Consider the following 25641-nt stretch of genomic DNA (forward strand, 5'->3'; position numbering starts at 1 on the left):
GACTCATTTAATTCACCTGAGTAAAAAGATTCTCACTGAATCCTGATAGTGCATCCTGTTGTATCATATAGCCACTGAAGAGTGTATTTTGGCACAAGCAACAATATTGAGCTTCTCTTTCTATTATTTCAAGATTAATCCAGAATTACCCCTAAAGGCAAAGCTAAAAACTTGCCATGGAACTCCAAATTCCATTAAGTTGGCAGGTACCAATGCCATCTTACTAGTTAAAGTGATCAGTTTAAGTACATAACTGATCATAAAAATAGGAATAAATGTCAAAGGAATCACATAAATAAGACCAAGTGTCTGCTAATAATAATAGATAGGATTAAAAAGGAGAGAATGATCTCACATGGGAAGCAGGATACACAGCAGACTCATAGAATGACAAACGCCCTAAATAACATTCTGGCCTCAGAATCAACCCTTAAGGCATTCAGATCCGGCTAAAAAGCCCTTGAGAGTATTTCAGGCATGGAAAACCAAGACACTGTGGCAAAAAATGGCCTACATGAAAGATCTCTGTGAATGAAATCCCGGTGGAAAAAAGGAGCCATCAAAGAAGGAGGTAACTTTCTCTGAAGGAAGGAGAGAACTTCCACTTTGATTACGGCCTTGTCTAAATAATGTAGGAGTTTGTGGACTCAAGAGGCTTCCATAGCCTTGGCAGCTCACAAGAGCCTCGGGTGATTACTGACGTCGTAAATAAGAGTGTCAATTGTTAAATCAACAACAGAAGTCACTGTGCACTTGCTCCCCATGTAGGACCTCTGTCCTTAATGTGTTGTACTATGAGAACTGATGGTAAAACTAGTCTTCAAACAGTACTTTATACTTTGTGTGTCTGTGTGGGTACAAACTGTTGAAATCTTTATTTAGTATAGAGTTGATCTTCTGTATATAAAGATAATTAAAAATGAATCTTAATGAAGGATGAGATGGGAGAGGGAGTAGGAGGTGTGACAATTTGGGGGTGGGAGGGCAGGTATGAGGAGGAAGAACTGCTATAATCAAAATGTTGTACCTATGAAATTTATATTTATTAAATAAAAAGCTTTCTATAAAAAAGATTAATCATGACGTCAATTAGAAATACTCTACCTTCTGGAGGTGAATCCTAGACAATCTTGGTGCTGGTTGTTGATTTACTGGACAGAGCAACATACTCAGCCTAGGAGAGTGGGAGCAAGAGAGTGTCTGGAGCAAATGAAGAAATACTCCCAAAATCTTGGGGGTATTTTAGACGTCAGCGTGAAGGGACTCTCACAGGTCAACTCTGGGACTGTTTGAGCATCAAATAAATAAATGAGTGTAGTGATCAATGATAAATCATTGACAAAAGTAGACTCCATACAAATACACTGGCAAGTGAAGAAGGAAATGGGACAGAAGCACAAACTCGCTTAGGGCAGCGAGCCAAGCACTGAGCAAACCTGGGAGGAGGGCTGGAGCTGGGAGATCATCCCGCAGCCATCACCATCAAGATGGGTTCCCAGAGTGACATGACCTCTTGGGGGAGTTTTTGAAAAGGAGTAGGATATTTGCAGTCTTCCATCGTCTCCCTACAAACCAGGTGATCAAACTTAACTTCACCAACGCTGGGCAGATGGACACACCCGTCTCCAGATACAATACTTCAATATTACCTAATGTAGTATTCCAGTGGGAAAAGCAGAACTTGAGTCTAATCACGAGAAAACCTCAGCCAGGCCACAGTGAAAGAGGAACTGAAATGCGTTAATAGCGCTGGGTTATGCAGCATTTAAACAACTGGCCATGCTCTATGCAACTTTTGATCCTCTGAGGAAGCAAGCAAATGTTAAAGCAAACACAGTAAAATAATCTGAGCAAAGGATAGTTGGATATTTTGGTACTATTTGCTCTTTTTCAACTTCTTGTGGAGCTTGAAATTGTATCCAAATAAAAGGGATGCCTGTGAAGTCAGCGGCCATGAATATGGGTCCAGCCCGACCAGGCCAGCTCTTCAAACTATGGAAATCATCCGAGGAGCCAGTGCTGCCTCATCTTCCCACAGTGTCCCACGGATTCGTAGCCCACTAAGGCCACACTAGCCTTACCTGATCGCCTCTTTTTTCAAATAACAGCCCTGTTCCACTGCAACCCCACAACCTCCGGTCAGCTGGGGACCAGCAGGGTTTTGCAGGAGGTAAACTTTGTTCTTGGCTTTTGGATGCTCTCTGTTCCCCTGGAGGCGGCACTGGGCGTGGGGACGGGTGGGCTGCAAGCTGGGACCTCCTTGGGCTACTCCCAGCTCCCCTCTCGGCCCTCACTCGGGGCTACGCTACCCCCTGCTTTGCTCTCCTGGTATCATCAGTTGGAAAGAAGCCGCGGAGAGCGAAAGGCAACACACTTTCTCCTTCTGCAGGATCCAGCTCAGCTGTGGGAAGGTTTCTCCTGGGATTTTAAGAGGCAGAGAAACAAGGATTATAAATCATGAAAGGAGTCCAACGTGAGACTTTCCGCGGTCGGGGGTGTAGCTCAGTGGTAGAGCGCGTGCTTAGCATGCACGAGGTCCTGGGTTCGATCCCCAGCTCCTCCATCAGTTTTGGGAGCACGAACTTGTGAACAGGGTACGTTCTGTCCGCGTTTGTGTGAATACCCGTTCACACCTTGATTTCTCACGCTGAACTTGATCCTTTGAGTCAGCCTTGGCTCTGCCTATACTTCCTTTGTGACTTCTGGCAACTCTCACATCCCAGGACCTTCCTAGATCCTATGTAAAGAACCACTCTGCAAACTTCTGCTCAGCTTCTTGGGATTCCATACTGCGTTATTATTGAGAAATAGAAAAAGGTTGAAAGGACAGACCCTTACACTTTTTAATCTTTTTTGAATCCTGAAGAGTTCTGGGAGTAAAGATCACAGGGAAAAGTGATTCTTCTGAGTTTCCCTCTCCCCACATTACATTTTCTTGAGCCAGTTTGCCTAAGTCAGAGCTAGTCTAAAATATTAATTAAATACATGAGAGGGAAAAGACTGTAATATACATTGTTAATTGGGCTTATGACCTATACCACCTATTTAAGCCTCTTTAAGATATTTTGTGGTCAAATTTTAATTTTTTTTTTTCATAACAACACAGGGATATCCATTATCTTCAGTACTACTTAATATTGTAATGGAGGTATTAACCAAAGAATTTCAACATTAAAAAATAATTAAAAGGCAGGTGTTTGGCACAGTGGTTAAGACTGCTGTGACACCCTCATCCCTTACCAGATGGCCTGGGTTTGAGTCCTGGCCCCACTCTGGATTCAGGGTTTCTCATAATGTGCACTCTGGGAGGAAGCAGCGATGCCTCAAGTAGTTGGGTCTGCGCCACCCACATGGGAGATCCAGATTCACGTACAGCGTTCAGCCTGGCTTCAGCCCCGGTTCTTTGTGGGCATTTGAGGACTGAACCAGACAAATTAAAGATAATTAAAGTAACTAGAGGATTAAATATGAAGGATTATATATCTAGAGACCATCTCTAAAAATAGAAATGTTACTACAAATAAAGAATTTTGTAAAGAGTCTGGTTGTAAAATTAACACAAACAAACACACAGACACACACTCACATTAGCCTTCTGATATCCAACCTTTGAAGGTTTTTGATTATCAATCCCTTATTTTGAAAGCTGACAAATGAAGGAATTGAATTGCATATAAAGATAATGAAAAATGAATCTTAATGAAGAATGGGATGGGAGAGGGACCAGGAGGTGGGTCATAAGTGGTGTGGAAGGGCAGGTATGGTGGGAAGAACTGCTATATTCCTGAAGTTGTACCTATGAAATTTACATTTACTAAATAAAAGCTTTCTATAAAAAAAAGAAGGCATTGAATCAAGTATGTATTTTTCCTCTTCCACATGAAATGTATTCTATGATAAACAACATGAGTATACTTCAGAAAGTTTTCAGAAAATAGAATATTTTCCATAGTTTATTTTAGTGCAGCACAAAAGCATTTGAGACCTATGCATAGTTTTTTTTTTTATTTGTCATTTTTCATGAGCCTTTTGGTTAGGATTAGGATTAGCTGTAAGAAGATGTCCTCAAAAAAGTGGCCTTAACTGCAAGGTTGTGGTTTTTGCAAGATCTTTCAATGGTTCTTGTTATCAAGTAAATACACACAGGAGCTTCCCTTCATGACCTTCCAAGTCCATTTTATTAGGGTCTGACATGAGTGATTCCATTTTGATTATGACAGCTTTCACAAAAAGGTCTCCAAAAAGTTAATGAAAAATATGTAATGTTTTATTACATTTACCATGAACTTTTTGAAGTACCTTTGTATTATTTAAAAGCAGTTAGTTGTAAAAGGAAACAGAGAAAAAGGGGAGTTTAAAGAGCTTCCCTGTGAGAGAGATCATAGGTTATGTTAAGACGAATGTCCAAGTAGGATACATACCCAAGCATTTTTCTTCCCTATATTGTCCTTTTACCACCAAAGAGTTAATGCTGCAAGAGGTTTAGCATCAGAAGCAATTGGCTTTATTTAAGCATCTGAATTTCCTTTTCTAACTAAAATCAAGAAAAGCGGTACTGGCTTAGTTTACAGTTAAGCTACTTAGAAATGCTCCGTGTTTACATTTTGCAGAACAGAACAATAATGGACATATATGGCCAATAAATGATCGTTCTTCAATTTGTCAAGTTCTTATCCCTTAGGTCAGTAGGTGGCATACCAGAAAAAGTGTGACACATTGAAAATAATAGACACAATAATTGGAAATACAGAAATTTCTTTTCCAGATCCAAAAGGGAGAAAGCATTCACTCTGTGATGTTAGACAGACACATTTATAAAAAGACACTCTGGACTTATGCAAAAGGATAAATTCACCACTCAAAAAGATTCATTCATGTATTGAAAGCCTATCAGGATCAACACGTAACCTACTGAGCTAGCTAGGACAGGGAATGATCCATCCATAAACAAATAAATAGGCATGCATGTCTGTATTAGCTGTCTGTATTTCTGCCATTCTAATCCATGAGAAGTCATCAAAAAGTTCATGGGAAATGTATATTATGAAAAAGTTGTATATGAATTTCAATTTTTTAAAATAAGCTTATCTTTTAATTCAATTTTTCCACAAACTTTGAAAATCACCCTGGTGTTTTAAATTGCTAAAGGGAGAAGACCCAAAGCCTTCTTTCCTGTACAGAATTCAGGCAATGTCTCATCCTTTAAAGAGGCAAGTAGGAAGAAGAGATGCTGGGATTCAAATCTGGATTCTTATAGCAGAGCTCTTCCCTCCCCTGTTGAACCATGTTCCCTCTACAGGTAATACTGACCCTTCCAATTGCTGCTACCAAAATGGCATCTTTATAGAACTTCTTGTAAAGTAGCTCTACCAGGAAGTGGGAAGGAAAGTGGAAAGTAAAGACACATAGTGACATGACAAGAGAAATGAAAGGGGCCAGCATTGTGGTGCTGCTTGGGCACCCACGTACCATAGAGCAGTGCCTGGGATAGAATCCCTCCTCCACTTCCAATTCTGATTCCTGTTAGTGCACCTAGGAGGCAGCAGATGATGGCCCAAGTCCTGGGTTCCTGCCTCCCACATGAAAGACTTGGATGTAGTTCTTGGCTCCTGGTTTCAGGCTGGACCAGCCCCAGTTATTGTAACCATTTGGGGAGAATGTTTCTCTCTCTCTCTCTCTCTCTCTCTCTCTCTCTCTCTTTCTCTTTCTTCAAATAACTGAATCTGTTAAAAAGATGACTGAAATAAGCCATGAATAAACCAACAATGTGAGCAGGCAGAGGTTTTGCTACATTTTACCCCTTTCTAGGAAGACATTAAGTAGAGATACTTAGAACTGGGAATCCCAGGTGTGTAAAGCATAAACTCTGCCGCTTATTATATCCTTGCAATTACTTCAGTTCTCACACCAGTCTTTGGTCAGAAAAAATTTAATGTGATTTACATGGCTCTTTATTCCAGACTGTGTCAATAATTCCCATCTTGATGAGAAGAAAAAGCTATCCTTTAGGTCACTCAAGTGACCTCAGATTGCATTAAATCAGACCAGACCTCATTCAACAAGCTGCTGAAAAATTGGCTTACAATAGGTAGTATATGTGATGATCAAAAAGGATGACATATTGTAGAAAAGATTAGGGTAACAGTAGCAACAAAATGTATCTTAGATAAGTAGTTCAGATTGTTCCTAATATAAAGTTCACAGTCTAACTCTTCAGAGGTAATGATCCAAATAGTTAAGAAAAGAGGGCAGAATTATTTTCAGCTATGTTCCAGAGAATTGGATCTCTGATCACAAATCATCTACTTTTACTCATAACAAGGTAAACCTGACTTTGTTAATGGATGGTAAGATTTAAAGGTGTTCTAAGCATAGTTACATTATTTTGATGTAGATGTATAACTTCCATTAACTGGAAATGTTTGCATTGCCAAATTCTTTAGGTGTTCCAAATATGTAATTAAATTCATGCACCTAGTATTTTAAAATTTAGGCGTTTGAAGAAAAATACTAATAAAGTATTCACTGACAATCTTAAAGCAATGAGGAGTAAATACTACAGGTCCTTCATTTGTGGAGATGCCAGGAATTGAACCCGGGACCCCATGCATGCAAAGCATGTGCTCTACCACTGAGCTACATCCCCACACAGAGAAATATTTTCCCCTTTTATTCTTGTCCAATAGCTGTCCCTAAACTGGTGTAGAGATAGACAATCCTACCAGCTTTTTCAGTCTAGACTCATAGAAACATAATCAGATTTGTTTAACAAATTATCAGTGAGTAATACCATCCAGAAGTTCCTTGTCATTTCCTTCAACATCATTCAGCATGCTTTACAAATGCAAACTTGCGCTATTTGAGTTCTTGTCCTCCTGTAGTAAGATAGTTTCCAGGGTAGGGGTTGTAACATTTTACTCATCATTTTATCCCAAGTCCCTGGCATAGCACCTGGCACATGGCTTTGAGCCAAAAATCACAGGTGTGCTCCATTCGGTATACATATAGTAAAGAACCTTGCAATGATGTGTGGGGAGGGAAATGATTCAAAAATATATAAACAGACCCTTGTAATACAGTGCTGGGGTGAAGACAGCACATGTAACTACAGTGCTAGACAGAACTATACCACTTTGTTGATCAGAAAGTGATGATTCCTGGGGTCTTGAAAATCAAGATGGCCAAGTGACTAAAGGCCAACAGTTATGCTCCAGGACCAGAGTGGAGTTGTGTTCCGAGTGCCAGAGAAGAGTGAAAACCCAGGATAAACACCCAGCAGCAATATCTTCAGGTTCCTGATCGTGGTCTCGATGGCCAACAAGTATAGTGCAGCAGAAACTGCAGGCAAATGCCTCAGTTGGTTTTACAAAAATTTCACTCGATGGAGATCTACTGAAAATTGAGCTCCAATTTGCTGGAGGGTCAGAGTTTTCTGGCCTCCCGGTGACACTGACACTCTTTTGTGGACATGGACGGGCAAGGTTTGTGAGATAATTGTGAGGCAACAAGACTGGCCAGGGCCACCCATGTTCCACCACTGAGGCTGGAGCTGGGGACATGAGTATCCCTGTGCAGCGTCCCTGTGCTGGCTGCAGGGGATCCTGGAGTATTCTCCGAAACTGTCACAGGCCCAGGTGTCACCACCTGGCCTTCTACCCATCAGCGACAAAAACATGGCCCTTGCTCCCTGCTTTTGGAGGGAGGGGGTTAATTTCAGCCTTCTGATTGCACTCTTAAGCCAAGGTTGCTCTGTGCCTTAGGATTCCCTTCGGGTGCTCGCCTGTGTCTCCCCCCACCCTCGCCTCTCAGTCTCAGGGAGACTCTCACCTTCCATCCGCCTTTTCCTCCTTTGTGCAGACTGCTTGGGTTCACTGGGTTTATCTCCCTGCGGAGGCAGCTTCTCGGGACCGCCAGTTGGCAGAACCTCTGGAGCGCTTGAAGCCGTCCCCAACATGGCCAAGGGCAGCGATAGAGGGCCCTGCCCCTTCCCAGAATCCATCTGGCCCCAGTGGTGCCGTAGAAATGCAGAGTAGAAGGGCAATAGTGAAAAAAAGATAAAAGTTCATGCGAAACTTTTGCAACCGAGAGAGGAACATGAAAGAAAGAAAGAGACAGAGAGAGAAAGAGAGAGAGAGAGAAAGAGAGAGAGAGAGAGGAAGAGAGAGAGAGAGAGAAAGACAGGAAGAGAGAGAGAAAGAGAGAGAGAGGAAGAGAGAAAGAGAGAGAGAAAGAGAAACGCACAGGGACACGTGCTCGACGGTGCTTGGCGCCTGTAGGGGGTAGTTATCGGCTGGAGGTGTGGCGAGGGTTGATCCCAAGGAGATAGACCCGGGCTGGCGTGTGAGCGCAAGACATCGCTTCCTGGGCCCAAGCGGCGGGTTTTTCCCGGAGCCCAGGGCAGAGGTCGCCCTTCTGGTGTGCGTTCGCAGTGGTGCTGAAAGTTCCCCTTTGCTTCTCTGTCAAGTTCGTGCGACTCCTTGGATCCCAGATCAACTGCAGGCGAGACTCCTGACCTGCTTCATCCTCTCAAGTCACAGGCTGTCTCCAAGAAGACCTGCTGGGTCTCGCTCCTCTCCAACTCAGGTTGCTGTATTAATCGCCGACACCGATGCAGAAGTTTGGTTTGATTTCACGTTGGAGGAGCACCACTTGGCAGATAGAGGCCGGCGATAAGGAAGCGATTGCCTCCTATCTGCACCTTCCCAGACCTTGCCAGGGCCCGGGGACAGTGGGCTCACCAGCACACACTGTGCAGTGAGATTTGAATCATAATGATGGTTGGATTCTGGGTGAGGAGGCTGGTGCCCGGACGGCCACATCCGATGAAGGCAAAAGCCAACCCACACCCCACCAAAACATGTAGTGAGGAAGATGACAAGGCCGGGCGCTCTGTTGCACCTGTTAATGCGGGAAGCATACTTCAAATCCTCTAAGATCCACTGGGAGGCACTAGGCCCAGTGATTCCAGCTGCGAGATCATATATTCACGATGCTGTAGGTAAAAGGCATTGTATCTTGGGAGGTGTTCCAGGCAGGCCCCAGAGTGTGGATATTGCAGCCAGGAATAATGGCACAGGACTGGATTCTACATTACTGAATTTCTAACTGAGGTCATGATTAAGGGAGGTGGCCATGGATATTCTATAATACTGCCAGAGGTACAATTTGAGCACAAGGAAGAACAAAGCCAAGAACACTTTCATTAACCAGGAACAAAGGACAGAGTCAAAGAACAGCAGAGCATCTTCTTAGATGTCAACATCAGTGAACTTGAAGGCCTCACTCCGACACTCAATAGAAAAGGGGTCCATGGGTTCCAGTGAGAGAACAGACCGGAAGGCACCACCAAGAGTGTGGCTGAGGCTTTGCCAAATGTCACTGCCACCCCCAGGGGAAGCCTGCTGGGGCTACATGGAATGAATGGGCACAAGGTAGCTCTTTCCTAACCCATCACTGGTGATGCCTGGCCATTTTCGGTGTGGAAGGGATTATTCTGATGAATTTAAATAGCAAGTGAGACTGCAACATCCGGCCCCCCAGTCGACTTTCCCAAATTCTTAGCAGACTCTCTTCCTACCCCACACCTGCCAAGGAGATTAAGCTCTGCCAGGTCTAAATGCCTTTGGATGTTCAGACTGCTCACTACACTGTCCCTGCCAGAAGGTGCTAACTTTTTAACCTTTGAATCCCATTTGTGATGGGAACCAATGAAGCCCCATGAACAAGGAATTTCTTGTATGGGAGGTAGGTCATGAACTTACTGAGAGAGAACGGGTCCTTTTTGCCTGACTGTTAGATCTTGGGTGGTTGAGTGAAGTCCTGTTTAGGCAGTCCATAGCCCTGGAGGTGAAAGAAGACAGTCGTAGACGACTGCCTGTGGCAGCCAGCATTGTGGTGTTGTGGGTACCTAAGTCACCGGCTGTAGCACCAGTATCCCATATAGATGTGGGCTTGGATTTGAGTCCTGGCAGGCATACCATATGGGTGCCAGTTCAAGTCTTGGCAGCTCCACTTCCAATTCAGTTCCTTGTTAATGTACCTGAGAAAGCAGCAGAGGATGACCCAACTGCTTGGGCCCCTGCATCCACGTAGGAGACTCAAATGAGGTCATTGTGGTCATTTGGGAGTGAACCAACAGATGGAAGATGTTGCTCTCTTCCTCCCCCATCCCTTCCCCCACCAACTCTGCCTTTCAAATATCTTCAAGGGAAAAAAAAAACAAAACCAGCAGCTATGGTTGGTAGACACATCGTGTGTATTTGTGAAACTACACTGATCTTAGTCAAAGAAAAGTGTCCCCGGAATTAAGCAAGCTTAATCCTCTCAGTTAATGTTTTGAAAGACACGTTAGCCAAAGATTGGAGAATAAATATTTTTTCATTTCCCTCCTCCCCCACCTCCTTCCATCCCCTTTTCTCTCTTCTAGATGGCCTGGGAATAGAGCCTGTGGTTCACATACGTGTGGTCTTGAGTTCGACCTTGATATGTCCAGCTGTGCACCATGCAGAGCAGTTCAAACTGATCATTGTTTCAGCACTGAGTAATATTCCGTTGTCCGAATGTTTATTTCTTTACCTACTGAAGGACACTACAGCAGTTGCTTCCAAGTTTTGGCAATTGTGAAAGAAGGTTTTTGCGTGGACTTAATTTTTCAACTCATTTAAGTAAATATTGAAGAGCACAATGACTAGATCATATGGGAAGACTATGTTTAGTTTTGTAAGAAATTGTCTTCCAAAGTGTCTATACTGTTTTGCATTTCCATTAGCAACGACTGAGAGTTCCTGTTGCTCTACAGCTTCAGAAGCATTTGGTGTCGCCTGCATTCTGGATTTGGATCATCCTGATAGGCGTATAGTGTTATCACTGCTGTTCTAATTTGCATTTCCCTGATGACATATGATATGGAGCACATTTTTTTTCATGCACTTACTTGTTATCTGTTCCAGGTTTTTGTTTTTTTTTTTTTTTTTTTTTTTTTGGTTTTTCAATCTCTGTTTGTTTTCCAGTTTGCAAGGTTTCTTTCCTGTGTCCAGTCTATTAATAAGCCCATCAATAGCATTCTTTGTTTCTATTACAGTTTTTTGATGTTTAACATTTCTTTTTGGTTCTTTCTCAGGATTTCTAGCTCTCTGCTTAGACTGCCCATCTGTTTTTGCACCCTGTCTACACCTTTTCCATACAATCTCTTAGGATATTTATCTTAGTTGTTTTACATTCTCTGATAATTCTAGCGTCTGCCATATCTGGTTCTAATACTTGCTCTTTAGAACAAGCGTTTGTTGTTGTTCTTTGCCTTTGTTGTGCCTTATAATGTTTTCCCGACAGTCTAACATGATGTACTGGGTTAAGGAACTGGAATAAACCGGTCTCTAGTAACACGATAATGTGAAGGAGGAGGGAAGGTGTTCTGCAGTTCTATGATTAGGGCTCCAACTTTCAGGGAACTTCTGCCTATGCCTCTGGGTTGTGAATCAAGTTAAGTGTTTCTCAGATTTTTTTTTTCTTCCTCCTTGGGAAGAAAGAAACCAGAGTAAGCTGGAGTTGGGTATTTCCCTTCAACAGGTCAGTAAGGATCAGATAAAAGCCCAGGAAGTTAGACTGGTTAACAAGTTTCTCTGGAGGGCAGTATTTTGAAGAACAGAGTATGCCCATGTATTCAACATCCTTCCTTTTCCCTCCACCTGCCAAAAGCACAAGGGAATTTTTCTCTGATATTTGCTATGAGAACCTTGCAAGCTCTTAGAGAAAAAACTCACAAAAGTGTGGGGACCACTCACAATAAAAACTAGGTTTTCCTGGAGACTTGTCTACACCTAGCATTCCACCAACCACAGGGCAGGTTTTACCGTGCAATGGTTTCCACTGAGGTTTCTGTTCAGGTGTGTTGGGATGCTCTGTGTCTACCTGTCTGTCTCTCCAGATCTAGGACAGTAGTTTGGCATAGGACCTCTCTTCTTTCACAGATCTAAGGAGAGTTGTTGATCTTCCAGTCCCTTCAGATTTTTACTTGTCTTTCAGACAGAGTGGCAACTCCCCAGCCCCTTACATGTATAACTCAAAGCTGAAGTTCAGACTGTTGACTAATCTTTTCTTCTCTTGACATGACTAGAGGATACATTCTTTATTGTTCAAGGGCTTCTCAGATACCCAGAGAAATATCTGCTGCTATTTTTACTTTGCCTAATGCATAGTTTATTACTTTTTAAAATTAATATTTAGATATATTGGTATACTATTTTCATCATATATAGAAACACTTTACCTCTAATATATAGCTATAACATTTTTTTATTAGAGTTATAGACAGTGAGAGAGACAGAGAGAAAGGTCTTCCTTCTGTTGGTTCACTCCCCAAATGGCATCTACACGCTGGCCCTATAGCTATAACATTTAAAACAAATATATCAGTTTACTTTAAGTTCCAGAGACCCCTTAGTACTGTGTTGGTAGATAATGATACATTTATGTCAAAGTTAGCAATACCTTTCACAGTTGGTTAAACTTAGCACATATCAACATTGTCTCCAGGGATTCTTAAAACACAGGGTTCCTGACCCCAGGGATCAGAATGGTTAGGAGAATTTGTATTTTTAGCAAAAAATCTGGTGTTGCTGATCTCAAGACCATACTTTGAGACCCAGTGCCTTACACTACAGCCCATTTCTAAAGTGTTATAACCAGGCTTTATATTTGATTCTTCGGTATCTTGCTCAGTTTTTATTACACAAGACACAGGTTGACTCAATCGACTGAGTCAAGTTTTCCTGCATAGACCAGGCTGTTAGGCACATGGTCACTGTGGATAATCCGAAGTCTAGGATCTAACACTGTGTCCACCTTGAAAGATGCACCTGTCCGGGATCTTTACCTTGCTGGCTTGGCACCTATTTACAGTTAGACTGTGCTATACTACAGGACATTTCCCAGTGGTTTGTTATAAGCATCAACGGTTTTCATTTTTTCTGATGCTAGCTTTCCCACATGGCTCTTGATCCAAATGACTTGTATGCATGGTCCTGCTCTGATAAAAGCCAATTTTACAGCCGCTTGTTCTAAGCTGGTCAGTTTCAGATGAATTTAGTCTTATTGACTCTAATTTATGTATAGCTTTCTGACTTTCAATGCCTATAAAATTCACTCACACAATTCTTGATCAGTGAACTCTTAAAAAAAAGAAAAAAAACATATTTTAGAAAAAAAATTGACCAACTATCAATAAAGGGAAGTGTGCATGCACTTGCTACATAGCAGCACATTGGGGATGTAGCTCAGTGGTAGAGCGCATGCTTTGCATGTATGAGGTCTCGGGTTCGATCCCCGGCATCTCCAGCTTCTTATTCTTAAATAGCTACCTCACAAGTTTTTCAATGCCTCAATCTTGATAAACAGAGATTCTTGGCTTTTATATTTCTAAGCAATTAAACTTCAAGTTCTAAATCAAATCAGACTTCATTTACCCTAGCTTGAGAGACAAATGCTCTGCAAAAACATTTAGCTTGCTTTCACTGCCAAGATCACTCATGCTGTAATAAAGATCACTCATGCGGTAATAACCGCTTCTTCTCCATTTTTTTTTTCTTTGTTTTTTGGAAGAGGTAGAAAGTGGGTGGGTAAGACAGAAGGTTGTTTCCACTCCTGCCCTCCCCCACAAATCTAGGATCTTTGTCACAAGAGCTTCTGCATTCCTAGGCTTAAATAAAGAATTTTTCATTCCTTCTACTTTAGAGGACAGCATAATTGAAGTTAACTTTTGAATACAAAGTACATTGCTGGCATAAGTGGTGTCAGGATGACTAATTTTTAATTAGTTAGCTTCCTAGAGCTATGAAAGTAAACTGAGAGAAACCAAAGAACAGTGTTCAGCTGAAAGAAGAGAGTGGTGAGAAATGTTTATGAAGATGGGGTATGAGAATGCTTTTTATTATCCACCACTTAGTTCTTTTTGTCAACTAGAAAAAAGCTGCCTTTATCAATTAACATGGGCTAGAAATGGTGTTCTCTAAAAGAATTCACTGAGAAAACTTGCTCTTGGAAACATACAGTAAGACGTTGCTGGATGTGGCATAAGATCCGCCTTTATTCCCTAGATTATCTGGGCCCTTGGTTCAATTCTGTCAAAACACTGCCTTGCTTAAGTTAAAGTAAACTAAAGTTAAATTAAATTCCACTCCTGCCTAAATCCTATAGTAACGCTGTGTTGTTGTTGTTGTTGTTTTTTTGTGAAACCCTATACTTCTATTTGCATTTCTCTCTCGCCTAAGCAAGTATTAATCTATTTTGCTTTATGACTGAACAATTGAGATTTAATATTTTGACTATAGAAGCTAAAAGTGGATATTGTGAGGTTAGCAAACAGAAGATGATCTTTTGATTAAAACTAAAGTTTTTGAACTTAGCATAAGGACAGCCTTAAGACACCAAAAGCTACTTACACAAAAATATTAATTCATTTGCATAACTCAAATTTAATATGATATTTTGTCAAACTGAAAAGCCAGGAATAAATTGTAAAGTTTGTTTCAGCATCTACAAAGATGAACATTTTTGTGAAAAATAAGTAAGTAATGCCTATAAATCAACTTTCAAAGCAAACCAATTAGAAAAGAAATAAAATAGCTTTTAAAAAATATAACCAACAATTTCGATGAAGGTGGCACTTGGGTTGGTTACATTGATACACAGGGAAGTGCATTACTGGGTGTGTGCATGTAATGTTTCAATCTAAAGTGGGACACAAGTGCCATTTGTTTTGACTTAAGGTATTGCACAGAATTGAATATATTTTGTCTGAAAGTCTCCCACTGGGCAATGACACTTGCTTTCAGTTCAATGGAATAAATTATAGCATCACTTACAGATTTAGGTTTCAAGTGAAAGGAAGGCAGGAAGCCAGGGAGAGAAGCAGGGAAAGTTACTTAGTGAGTGAACAAAAGAATTACAGCAAAGGAAACAGTCAGGAAAGTGAAGAGGCAACCAACTGGATGGGAGACATTATTCTCAAACTACACAACAGATAAAGGATTAACAACTAGTATCTATAAAATGATCAAGAAACACCACAGAATCAAAACAAACAACCCAATAAAAAGACCTTAACAGACATTTTTCAAAAGAGGAAATCCAAATGGCCAACAGACACATGAAAAAATGCTCAGGATCCCTAGCCATCAGGGAAATTCAGATCAAAACCACAATGAGGCTTCACTTCACTCCGGTTAGAATGGCTTACATACAGAAATCAACCAACAACAGATGCTGGCGAGGATGTGGGGGAAAAAGGGACACTAATCCACTGATGGTGGGAATGCAAACTGGTAAAGCCACTGTGGAAGACAGTTTGAAGAGTCCTCAGAAACCTGAATATAGCACTACCACAGGACCCAGCCATCCCACTCCTTGGAATTTACCCAAATGGAATTAAACGGGAGAAAAAAAGAGCCATTTGCACCTCAATATTTGTTGCAGCTCAATTCACAATAGCTAAGATATGGAAGCAACCTAAATGTCCATCAACGGATGACTGGATAAAGAAACTATGGGATATATACTCTATGGAACACTATACAGCAGTAAAAAACAATGAAATCCGGGCATTTACAACAAAATTGAGGAAGCTGGAAAATATCATGCTGAGTGAAATAAGCCAGTCCAAAAGGGACAAATATCATATGTTCTCCCTGATCGATGGCAACTAAACAAGCATCTAAAATGATACTCACTGAGGTGAAATGGACACTATCGGAGACAATGACATGATCAGCCCTTGTCTAGACTGTTGAGGAACAACTTACTATTTTATTCCTTTTAGTATTTTTTGTTGTTGTTGTTGTTGCTCTGTTTGTTCTACTTAATACCACTGGTTGAACTCTGTAATCAATACACAATCATTCTTAGGCGTTTAAAAATTAACAGAGAAGTGATCTCTGTTAAACATAGGAGTGGGAATAAGAGAGGGAGGAGATATATAGCTCAGCACAGGCTCACTCAGACTTAAAAAAAAAAAAGTATCAAAATATTTAAGGGTAATAACAGAGTATAGAAACCCCTGAGTTCATAAGACAAGTGAACAGGAAGAGAGAAAATGTTCATCTTATTATAGTAGAAAGTCAATCTGTAAATAGAGAGTGAATGATGGATTTAGGAAAATCACCATTTGCCACCTTCACATTAATGATTGATTCTGGCAAGTGTTGTCAATGAGTGCTAAATTAGGTAGGCAAAGTTGAATGATTAAGAGGATATTTACCTAATTTCAAAATATTTCTTCACAAGACACTTGAACTAATTAAAAAGAAAAAACAAACACGCAGTTCTGGAGAAAGCTGGCAGACACCATCCTAACAGGTGATCACAGGTAATACCCCAGCAGCAGGATACTGACATCACACCTCTCTTCCCACCATGCGCTGTGAAGGACACAGTGCCATTCTCTGGTATTCCTGTGACCTGAATCTAATCATACGGAAACAGCAGACTCACTCACACTGAGACATATTCGACAACACAACTGGCCTGTGCTATTCAAAATGCAAATGTCATACAAGAAAAAGGCTACAGATGAAAGGAAATGAAAAAGTTAACTGAATTCAACACATGATTAAAGATTTTCTTACATCTAAAATGACATTTTAGGGCCAATTACCAAAATATGAATAAAGCCTGATTTTGATAACTGTTATGTTCTGGTCATGTAACATAATAATCACTGACGTATTTACAGGTAAAGGGTAATCATAGGTACAAGTTATTCCCAAATGGCAAATGGTTTGGGGAGAGAGAAGGGTAGAAGGATGTTACTATTGGAAAGTTCAGGGGCAGGAGATATAGAAAATCTGTGTCCTGTTCTTGCAACTTTTCTGTAAAAATAAAACTATCTATGGTAAAAGAACGAGATGTAGAACAGGACGGTCAGCTCACTTAGCTAGGGTCCCCATCTGGGGCACTGTACATTCATGACACGCATACAGGCACTCATACTCTCTCTCTTCCTGTACATGGTCAGTCACTGGATTGCCAGCCTTTTCTCTACATTTAAGTATACAACTTTTTTTTTTTTTTCAATAACAACTTGTATATTTCTCTCCCCAGAGAGAGGAAAACAACCCTGGATTGAATCATAAGCCATTTCACTTTTCAATTCCTGCGCCAGTGCAGAATATTCCTTTGCTGAGTTGGCATGTTAGGGAGGCTCACTCTGCTCTTGCTGAGTTTAAGGGGATTACAAATCTCATTTAGAGATTCTGAGATAGCCCACTTTGGAGTTCAGAAGACCTTACAGGACTTGACCTTCAACTTCTTTTAGTTTAGCAACTAGGAACTTCTGGAAAGAGACTGACTAGGGAGCTAAAACTCTCAAAGAGAAATCTCAGTTAATACAACCTAAATGCTTATTAAAGTGACAGTGAATTCCTCAGCACTAGAGACAGAAGATGAGAGTGTGGTTGATCTTTAATTACACAAAGGCAATAGATGCATCCACTTATTTTTCTGCCGAAGTTTTCCTCTTACCGCATTTTGAAAGGGAGTCCTGTGAGCAATCCTCTGCTGGGGTTGCAGAAATAGGCTCTTTCTTAATTTGTGTGTGTGTGGGGGGGGGGGGGTTCCCCTTAAGTCTTAATGCGAATTCCTTTTTGATTATTTCATACATTTACATTTCCTGCACCTCTGGTTATGTTGCTTGTAATAGGCTCTCTTTCTTTAAATGTAAATCTATTTAAAAAAACAATAATGAACTTAGGAGATAAATCAGCATACACAATATTGTGTTTTTGGCTAGCAACATTTTGAAGTGAGTATGTGTTCATTTCCACATGGCTTTTAGTTACTTTCCCACTGTAGCCAGTCCTGGGCCTGAAGTCTCTCCTTCTCTGAGCTCCCTGATTCAGCCGAATCTCTCACACATGTTCTCCTAAATGCCAGTCACCCCTTTTGGCGACACTTAACACAGCCACAAAATTGTATTTATGTTTATCCTTATATAATTACTCTCTCCCCACCCCCACTCAACATACACGACTAAACTCGTATTTCCTCGGGGATCCGATCAACTCACCTTGCCACACCTTACTATAGTCACACAATAACTTTTTAAATGAATGAGGGGATGACTAGGGTTCCATAGTTATCAGCTAACATGGATAAAGGCATAACTTCGACTGCTTGAGACTGGCTGTAAGAGGGGTCTGTGCGCCATGGAAGATTCCTTCCAGAAGTCGTGTGAGTGATCTCACATTCAGAAATGTAACTTTTTGGAATTAGCATGCTGGTCCAGAGTCCTGCCACCTCTGGCCAGATGTCTGCCCCCAAGAGCCCCATTTAAATTCACTGAGGAGAGGGCATGATCATTTACAAAAAGTCATGTACAAGAAGTCAACCAAGTCCCCAAAGCAAACACCAGTTTGTAATTTACTCTTTGTTTCTAAAAGTCAAGGATTTTTTTTTTTTTCAGGGGTTTAAGGACACCCAAAAGCTTCAGGAGCCCAGGGAACACTTTAAGAGAATATGCAAAATGTATATATTTTTTCTTTATTTGGTGTTCATAGATAAAAGTTTTCATCAGATAATCTAATGAGTATCTATGCCATATAGTTTTTGGAAGCATTATTCTAGGCCATACTGAATCTGTTAGCTTTTATAAATAAGACCACTTTAAAACTTTAAACTGAGAAACACTGGTTTTAAATCCTGGCTTGATTTTGTTCTTATTGGTTGTGAGATTTGGGCAAGTTACTTCACTTCTCTCTGATTTCCAATGTCTTTATCTGTAATATATTTACGATAATGCTTACTATTTCTAGAGATTGAAATTACATGAGAAAATACACAAAATATAAGACAGTAAGTTCAATAAATTGCAAGCATTTTTCATTGACGTTTAAGACTGCATTTTGGGAAATCAGAATTTTTTAACGGCTTGAATTAAAGCCTTTTCAGTTTCATTTGGAAACTCTCGACTCATGACTGCTCTTAGACCCCTAAGCACGATGAAATGCAACTGTGTGATGATAGCTCATCATACAATCTAAACGTACTTGCAGTCCTAAGAGTCTTCACATGAAATGAAGATATTCAAGCTCCAGGAGATTGGCAAAACAGAGATCCCAAAGTAAACCAGGCCCTGCTGGGACTCGAACCCAGGATCTCCTGTTTACGAGACAGGCGCTTTAGCCAACTAAGCCACAGAGCCAGCTGTGGTGTAGGACTACTTCCTTTTTAATCCAATCATTCCTGATTAAACAGCCGGGCTATGTTGCCAATTAGAGTTACTGTGCATGCGCTTTTCAAGTCGATGGCTCAAAAGCTAACCTCTGAAAGGAAGTCTGGGAAATCAGACTCCCTTACAGGCCAAGACTAACACATACCCGAACTCACACAGTTAGCACAAGGTCAGTGTGACCCGAAGGCAGAGAGAAGCACAGGATCGGAGAGGAGCTAGGTATTCCCTGTGGAGCAGGGCGTCTCCAGAAGAAGCCAGAACAGTTGTTACATTCCGTCTGCTTGTTGGGATTTAGAATCTCAAGTGACTGGATATTCTAAAGGTGGAATAAAAGGGTTTTCCAGAAAAACAGTTCGGGTAGAGCTTTCCTCACATTAATGGCATTTTAGGCTGTGAAGATAGCACACTTGTACTCTGAAAAACAAAAACTCCCATTATGTTCAGACTCCACAAACAGCTGTCAGATCTTTTCTGTTTGAGAAAGTAGGAGACTCAAGGAGGCGACTTAGTCACAGTTGGTTAACGGTTTTGTGAGTCAAACTTGAAGAGCCTTTCCCTGCCTGAGGGAAGTGATGCCTGTTCCTGTGGTTCTTGGGAAAATCCCTAGACAGAAACCAAAAACTCACACTCGGGGGGGGGGGGGGGCATCACTGGACAAGGGACTTCCTCCTGGCCAGTCTGCCTTCTTCACTTTGGTTGTTCAAAGATCCTCACTTGCAGAAGCTCAACAAATACAGGATCGAAAATTCCCTCAATTACGAATCTGTTCTTAAACTAACAATTGTGTCCTGGTTTTCTGTCTTAAACTTGAACTGAGAGGCAGGCGTGGAAAGGGAGCAAGTGAACTCAGCAAGAAGTAAGTGCCATTCTCTGCACATCTAGCCATCTCCCACTGCCTCCTTACCAAACAAGAGAGGGGACTTTAAAATTCTTCGTTGGAATAAGCAAAGGCTGAGAGTAACCCATTTGAATTTCAGAGTCCTTCTTCTATCTTGAGTCAAATGTTGGGGCAATGTCATCTTCTATCCCATTCACATCGAAGATTTTTTCAGGTGTGTGTTGGGGGTGGGGGGAGCAGTACTCAGGAACAAGCTGCCGAAGTCTAGTGAGATGGAAGAAAGCGGTGGACAAACCCAGGAGTACACAGAGTGTAATTTGTCAGGAATTTATGGAGTATCTGGGGCACCTCAAGAGGAGGGGATTTCTACTCCAGGAAGCCAGAGGATAAAGGGTTATATATTGAGTTAGACTGGTCTGTGGCAAACTGGAAAGCCTGTGGGCTTCCTCGGGAAATATTAAAATTCCAGGCGTCAGATAGGAGACATCCCAGGTGTCAGTTCCCTGAAAGAGATTCTCAGCAGGCTGTCTAACTGACTTAGGGTTACCCAGAGGACAAGATGTGGGTACAATCAAAATGACTGGTCCTGCCAAGCTGAATCCCTATAGCTTTCCTAGTGAACATAAACTTAACTTTTTCATCAAGTAGGATACAAACTCTTGAGTTTAATCTACATTAACGAACAGCTATAAAAGTACACTAATATTCCACTTGCTGTATATTCATTCAATTTGGAAAGCAGCGCTTCACAAAACTGTGATAGACCAGGAATCAGGTTGTCTCTGAATTCTGATTAGCTGAGTCATGAACAGCATTGCTAAGGTAGCTAGGTAGATATTAGCCTGCGTGTATAAGAGAGGCTGAAGAAAAAGGGAAGAAAATGAGGATTTTTAAAGAAAATGAAATTTTGCACAATGGAACGAGGAAGCAAGCGGTGAAAGCAGTCCAGCAGCACGGACACCTGCAGGAATAGCTCCTGGCCCCCAGCGCTGTTATGTGGGTCTCAGCCCTTCCCTGGGGGCGGCTCAGGGGAATCCCCCTGCCCTGCACCAGGGAGGCTACTAGGCCCCATCACACCGTGCTGATGAGGCTCCGGGAGGATTTCTGGAACTCCACATCAAGGAATCACCCACCCCTGATTTCCCAGAAGAGGGAGGATGGGAGAAGAATCGGGGGGCCCTTACATCTGGGTGCAGCCCGTGCTCTCAGGCCTTTCCTGAGATGCATGCCTGGTCCATCAGGAATACGTCTCTCATTCCTCTTCATTACACTTTGCTGATTCGCTTACCGCTACTTTCTGTAGCGCATCTGAATTCTTTCCTGAGCAGCCGGTTTCTGCTAACAGTACCATATAATCTTCAGGGGATGACATCATACGCAGTGAGATACAGTACAGGTATTGTCCAACGAGAGCAACATTACAGAATGCTTGGTGGGTGCCAGGCATCGGAATTCTGTGCAGGTCAAGGCATGTTGCCAACGGTAGTGACGTGTACGGCCTGGAGGATGGCGGATGCCGACTTGGCTCTGTGTGGTTCCAGCAACCTGTATCCCCTCTTGCTTGGCTTTCTGCGCGATAACCAGCTCTCGGAGGCGGCCAATAAGTTCGCCAAAGCGACAGGTGCTACACAACAGGATGCTAATGCCTCTTCTCTCTTGGACATCTATAGCTTCTGGCTCAACAGGTCAGCCAAGGCCCCAAAGAGGCAGCTACAGGCAAACGGACCGGCGACTAAGAAGGCTAAGAAAGCGACTTAAGAAAGCTGCTGCACCTGCCAAGCGGGCCGATCTGCCTCAGCATCCTGGAAAGGCTGCAGCCAAAGCCTCGGAGAGCAGCAGCAGCGAAGAATCCAGCGATGGGGAGGAGAAAAAGAAAAAAAAACATGGCCAGAAGGTCAGGCCAGAGGACGAGGCACCAAAGCAGCAGCCAAAGACAACCCCTGTGGCACCTAAGGCTCAGGCTAAAGCTCCACCCAGACAGGTGCGGCGGCTGGAGCAGCCCTTAATGGTGGCCCTGGCAAAGCAGCCAGCAGCCGCAGTGGTGACTGAGAGGAGAGGCTATGGCCATTCCCAGGAAGGCTCTACCTAAAAAGCAAACCGTGGCAAGGCGCCAGTGAAAGCAGCTGCCACCCCTACCCAGAAGAGTTCCAGCAGCGAGGATTCCTCCAGTGGGCAGGAAGGAGCAGAACAAACCCATGAAGAAAAGAACCAGATCCTCACAGCTCAGTACCCCTCCATCTGCTCCTGCACGGAGGAAGTCCCCAGGAACCCAGCCCCCCGGAAGGCTGCAGAGAGGAAACAGCCTGAGGAAGCAGTGATGCGTCTGATTCAAGCTCTGAGGAAGAGAAGAAACCTCCAGGTAGGGCAATCGTCTCTAAAGCAATCCCTGACCCGGCACCAGCAAAGAAGGCTGCTCTGCAGACAGCTCAGACTGACAGCTCTGAGCATGGAGCTCCTGCCGAGCCAGCCGGTGCCACTCCCAAGCCGCCTGCCGCTAAACCAGTTCCGCTCTCAGGCAACCTGCAGGTGGTGGCCAGAAGCCTCTGAGCAGAGAGGCTGATGGAGAGCATCTCTAGTGAGGAGGAGGAGGAAGATTGCAGCCACCCCCAAGTCCAAGGTGACTGCCAAAGCAGCTCCATCTGCGCCTGCCAACCAGACTCCCCAGGCTGATGGGATGGCAGTTCTGATTCAGACAGCTCCAGCAGTGCAGAGGAGGGGGAAGAGGAGGAGAAGACATCTAAAGCCCCAGTTAAGAAGAATCCAAGGAGACAGCAGGAGGTGTAGCACCTTCCAAGGCAGCTCTGTAAAGCAAGTGAAGGCTGAGAGCTGCAGTTCTTCCTTGGATGATTCCAGTGAGGAATTAATTAATCCGTGAGGGAAACAACAAAGGAAGAGAAATGGTCATTGCCATTAAGTCCCTAAATGCTAGTTGATAAAATAAAATGCATGGATGGGTAGTGACACTATAACTTAATTAGAACAGATGTGAAAATGGTCTTTACCTACAATATAGACACAAGGAAATGCAAATCTTCCAGCATTTCATGTCAAGTATGTAAGAAAAAAAAAAAAAACAAGGGAAAAACTAAAATAGCAACTTTTGCCAAAAATATTTAACTTGTCCATATTTTATAATGCAACTAATCCAAATAACAGATTTATCCTAAAAGAAAACTTTTAAGGGAAAATTAAGGATTAAGCATAGAAAGTTCTATTTGAGCAAACCAATTCCCTCAGTCACTTTTTTCTGTCTACCTTTTTTTTTTAATTTTCAATTTTATTGGTGAATAACTTATTTGGAGTACCAAAAATATAAATAATGTGTTTTTCAAACACAAACTAAAATATTTCAAATGAAACATCATCTTTATTTTGTTTTAGAGTTTATTCTAATTTGGTCCCAAGAATTAGTTCTCATTATAGAATTTATATTTCAGCAACATATATATGTACCCAAGTGTGCAAGGAAGCACATTTTGGTTTTAAAAAATCGTCTACTATTTTAGTTAACACAGCCTAGGATAAAAGCCCTCTCATGTCCCCACACATTCTTCTTTTATAGCCAGTTCTGGCATTTTTCATAGAAGCCTCTTTCATCAAATTCATTATTATCCCTTTCAGTTAGGGAGTTGGTGTCTTCATTATCTGTAACTGAACCATGGTCACTATCCTGCCCTCCAATATTAACACAACTCTTTCACCACCATAACAGCTGCCAGACAGTTTAAAGAACAGACTTCCCTTCTGAAAGGCTGCTTCCATCTTGCCACTCAGAACTTCATATTTTGCCTCTAGGATTAATTTTCTGTTTAAAGTGTTTAAAGCAGGTAAAGCTGCCACCCTATGGGTGCCGGTTTGAGTCCCGGCTGCTCCACTTCCGATCCAGCTCTCTGCTATGGCCTGGGAAAGCAGAAGATGGCCCAAGTGCTTGGGCCCATGCACCTGCATGAGAGACGCGGAGGAAGCTCCTGGCTCCTGGCTTTGGATCGGCGAAGCTCTGGCTGTTGTGGCCAACTGGGGAGTGAAACAGAAGATGTAAGAAACCCACCCCCACCCTGCCCGTCTCTGCCTCTCTGTAACTCTGCCTTTCAAATAAATAAATAAATCTTAAAATGAATGAATGAATGAATAAATAAATAAATAAATAAGGTGTACCAAGCTTGGGGTCAGCACTGTGGCATAACAGGTAAAGCCACCTACTGCGTGTGACACCATCATCCCAAATGGGCACTGGCTCATGTTGTGATCCAGCTCAACTCTTTACTAATGGCCTGGGAAAAGCAGCGGCAGAAGGCCCAAGGGCTTGAGCCTACCACCCAGGATGAAGCTTCTGGCTTTGGCCTGGCCCAGCCACAGCTGGCTGTTTTTCTGTAATTGTGTGGCCACCATATCCTCAATAACTGGTGTTGAGACTGAACCCCTATACAAATGTTTCTAATGTAGAAGCGAGATATCACCAGGACACAGCCCATCCTGTATCCCTTAGCCCAAGTGTCCTTGTCCATCACTGAATTGAGGAAGTGGTGCAGCCCCTACAAGGTTCTAATCACCAGATTCAAGAAGTCATTTTCTTTTCCGATTTATAAAACCTTGATGGCCAGTATTGTCTGGGGGTGGGGAGGTGGTGGGATGGGTTTATTTAGGGGAAATTCCAGGTCTGGGGCAGAACATAACTACCACCTGCTTGTAACCCCTACCACCACCACCACCACCAAGGGAAGCATACCTGGCTATCGTAAAAGTTCCCTAAGTCACCAACCAATCAAAGGAAGTTTGCAAGCATCAATTGCCCAACCAGCAACTCGCACACAATCTGAACATTTACCCCTCAGCTCCAACTTCAATCCAAAAGAACCTTCACCCCAAACCTCTTGGGAAGCCCAGGGATTAAACAACAGCTGCCCAGCTCCCTGCTCTGTGCTTTGCAAATAAATACCTACTCTTTCACCACCGGTTGTCAGTGATTAGCTTTCTGCACATCAGGCAAGTAGACCTAGCTTTAGGGGTTCTGTAGCAACTCCTCCAATTAGTTTGGGGTGAGTTGTTCTGTAATAATATCTCTCCTCCCAAAACTGAGATGGATTGCCATAAACAAGAAATGCCTTCAACTGTGTCCACCAAGGCCTCTGGTCACCCACAATGGCCCTCACAAAGGGGCAACCTTATCCCCATTTAGTCTAAGGGCATGAGAGATTCCCCCAGTGGATACCTGGCATAGGAGGTGCACTCAGCTGAGCAGAGTGGTCTTGGTCTTTGGCATATGTGACAACAGAGTGAACTGCTCATGCTTAGGTAGGGCCTTCCATAAACTGAGCAGTACAGCATTAGGCTGTTTATCTACGTTTTCCTTGGGGGTTCTGGCCAGCATAATTTCACCAGCTCTTGTATCCCACAGCCAAAGCACCTACACAGAGATAGATGTGTGCTCTGTCTTTTTGCTTAAAGCAGCCGGTAAGTTTAGCCAGTGTGTATTTTTTTTAATAGTAGTCTTCTGGCTTGCAGAAATTCCTTTCTGTCATTATTAGGTTTCCCAGTAGCCTGCACTTCGGTTTGAATAAGTGCTCTAGCAACTAAAATAAAACCC

General features: G+C 42.5%; 1 long non-coding RNA gene, 4 other non-coding genes and 1 pseudogene across 5 annotated transcripts in view; 3 read left to right on the forward strand and 3 right to left on the reverse strand.

The window, feature by feature from the left end:
* Window positions 1–25641, reverse strand: part of LOC138849830 (uncharacterized) — a 60124-nt gene that overhangs the window by 9024 nt on the left and 25459 nt on the right. The window lies entirely within an intron of this gene.
* TRNAA-AGC (transfer RNA alanine (anticodon AGC)) lies at window positions 2492–2563 on the forward strand. Its single transcript has one exon. It is a non-coding gene; the product is annotated as a tRNA-Ala (tRNA).
* On the reverse strand, window positions 6575–6646 carry TRNAA-UGC (transfer RNA alanine (anticodon UGC)). Its single transcript has one exon. It is a non-coding gene; the product is annotated as a tRNA-Ala (tRNA).
* Window positions 13261–13332, forward strand: TRNAA-UGC (transfer RNA alanine (anticodon UGC)). The gene has a single exon. It is a non-coding gene; the product is annotated as a tRNA-Ala (tRNA).
* TRNAT-CGU (transfer RNA threonine (anticodon CGU)) lies at window positions 19116–19189 on the reverse strand. The gene has a single exon. It is a non-coding gene; the product is annotated as a tRNA-Thr (tRNA).
* LOC108177332 (uncharacterized) lies at window positions 21432–22932 on the forward strand (annotated as a pseudogene).

This window comes from Oryctolagus cuniculus, chromosome 5 (assembly GCF_051225735.1).
Source record: "Oryctolagus cuniculus isolate XC-2025 breed Fujian yellow rabbit chromosome 5, ASM5122573v1, whole genome shotgun sequence".
In the NCBI taxonomy this organism is placed as follows: Eukaryota; Metazoa; Chordata; class Mammalia; order Lagomorpha; family Leporidae; genus Oryctolagus; species Oryctolagus cuniculus.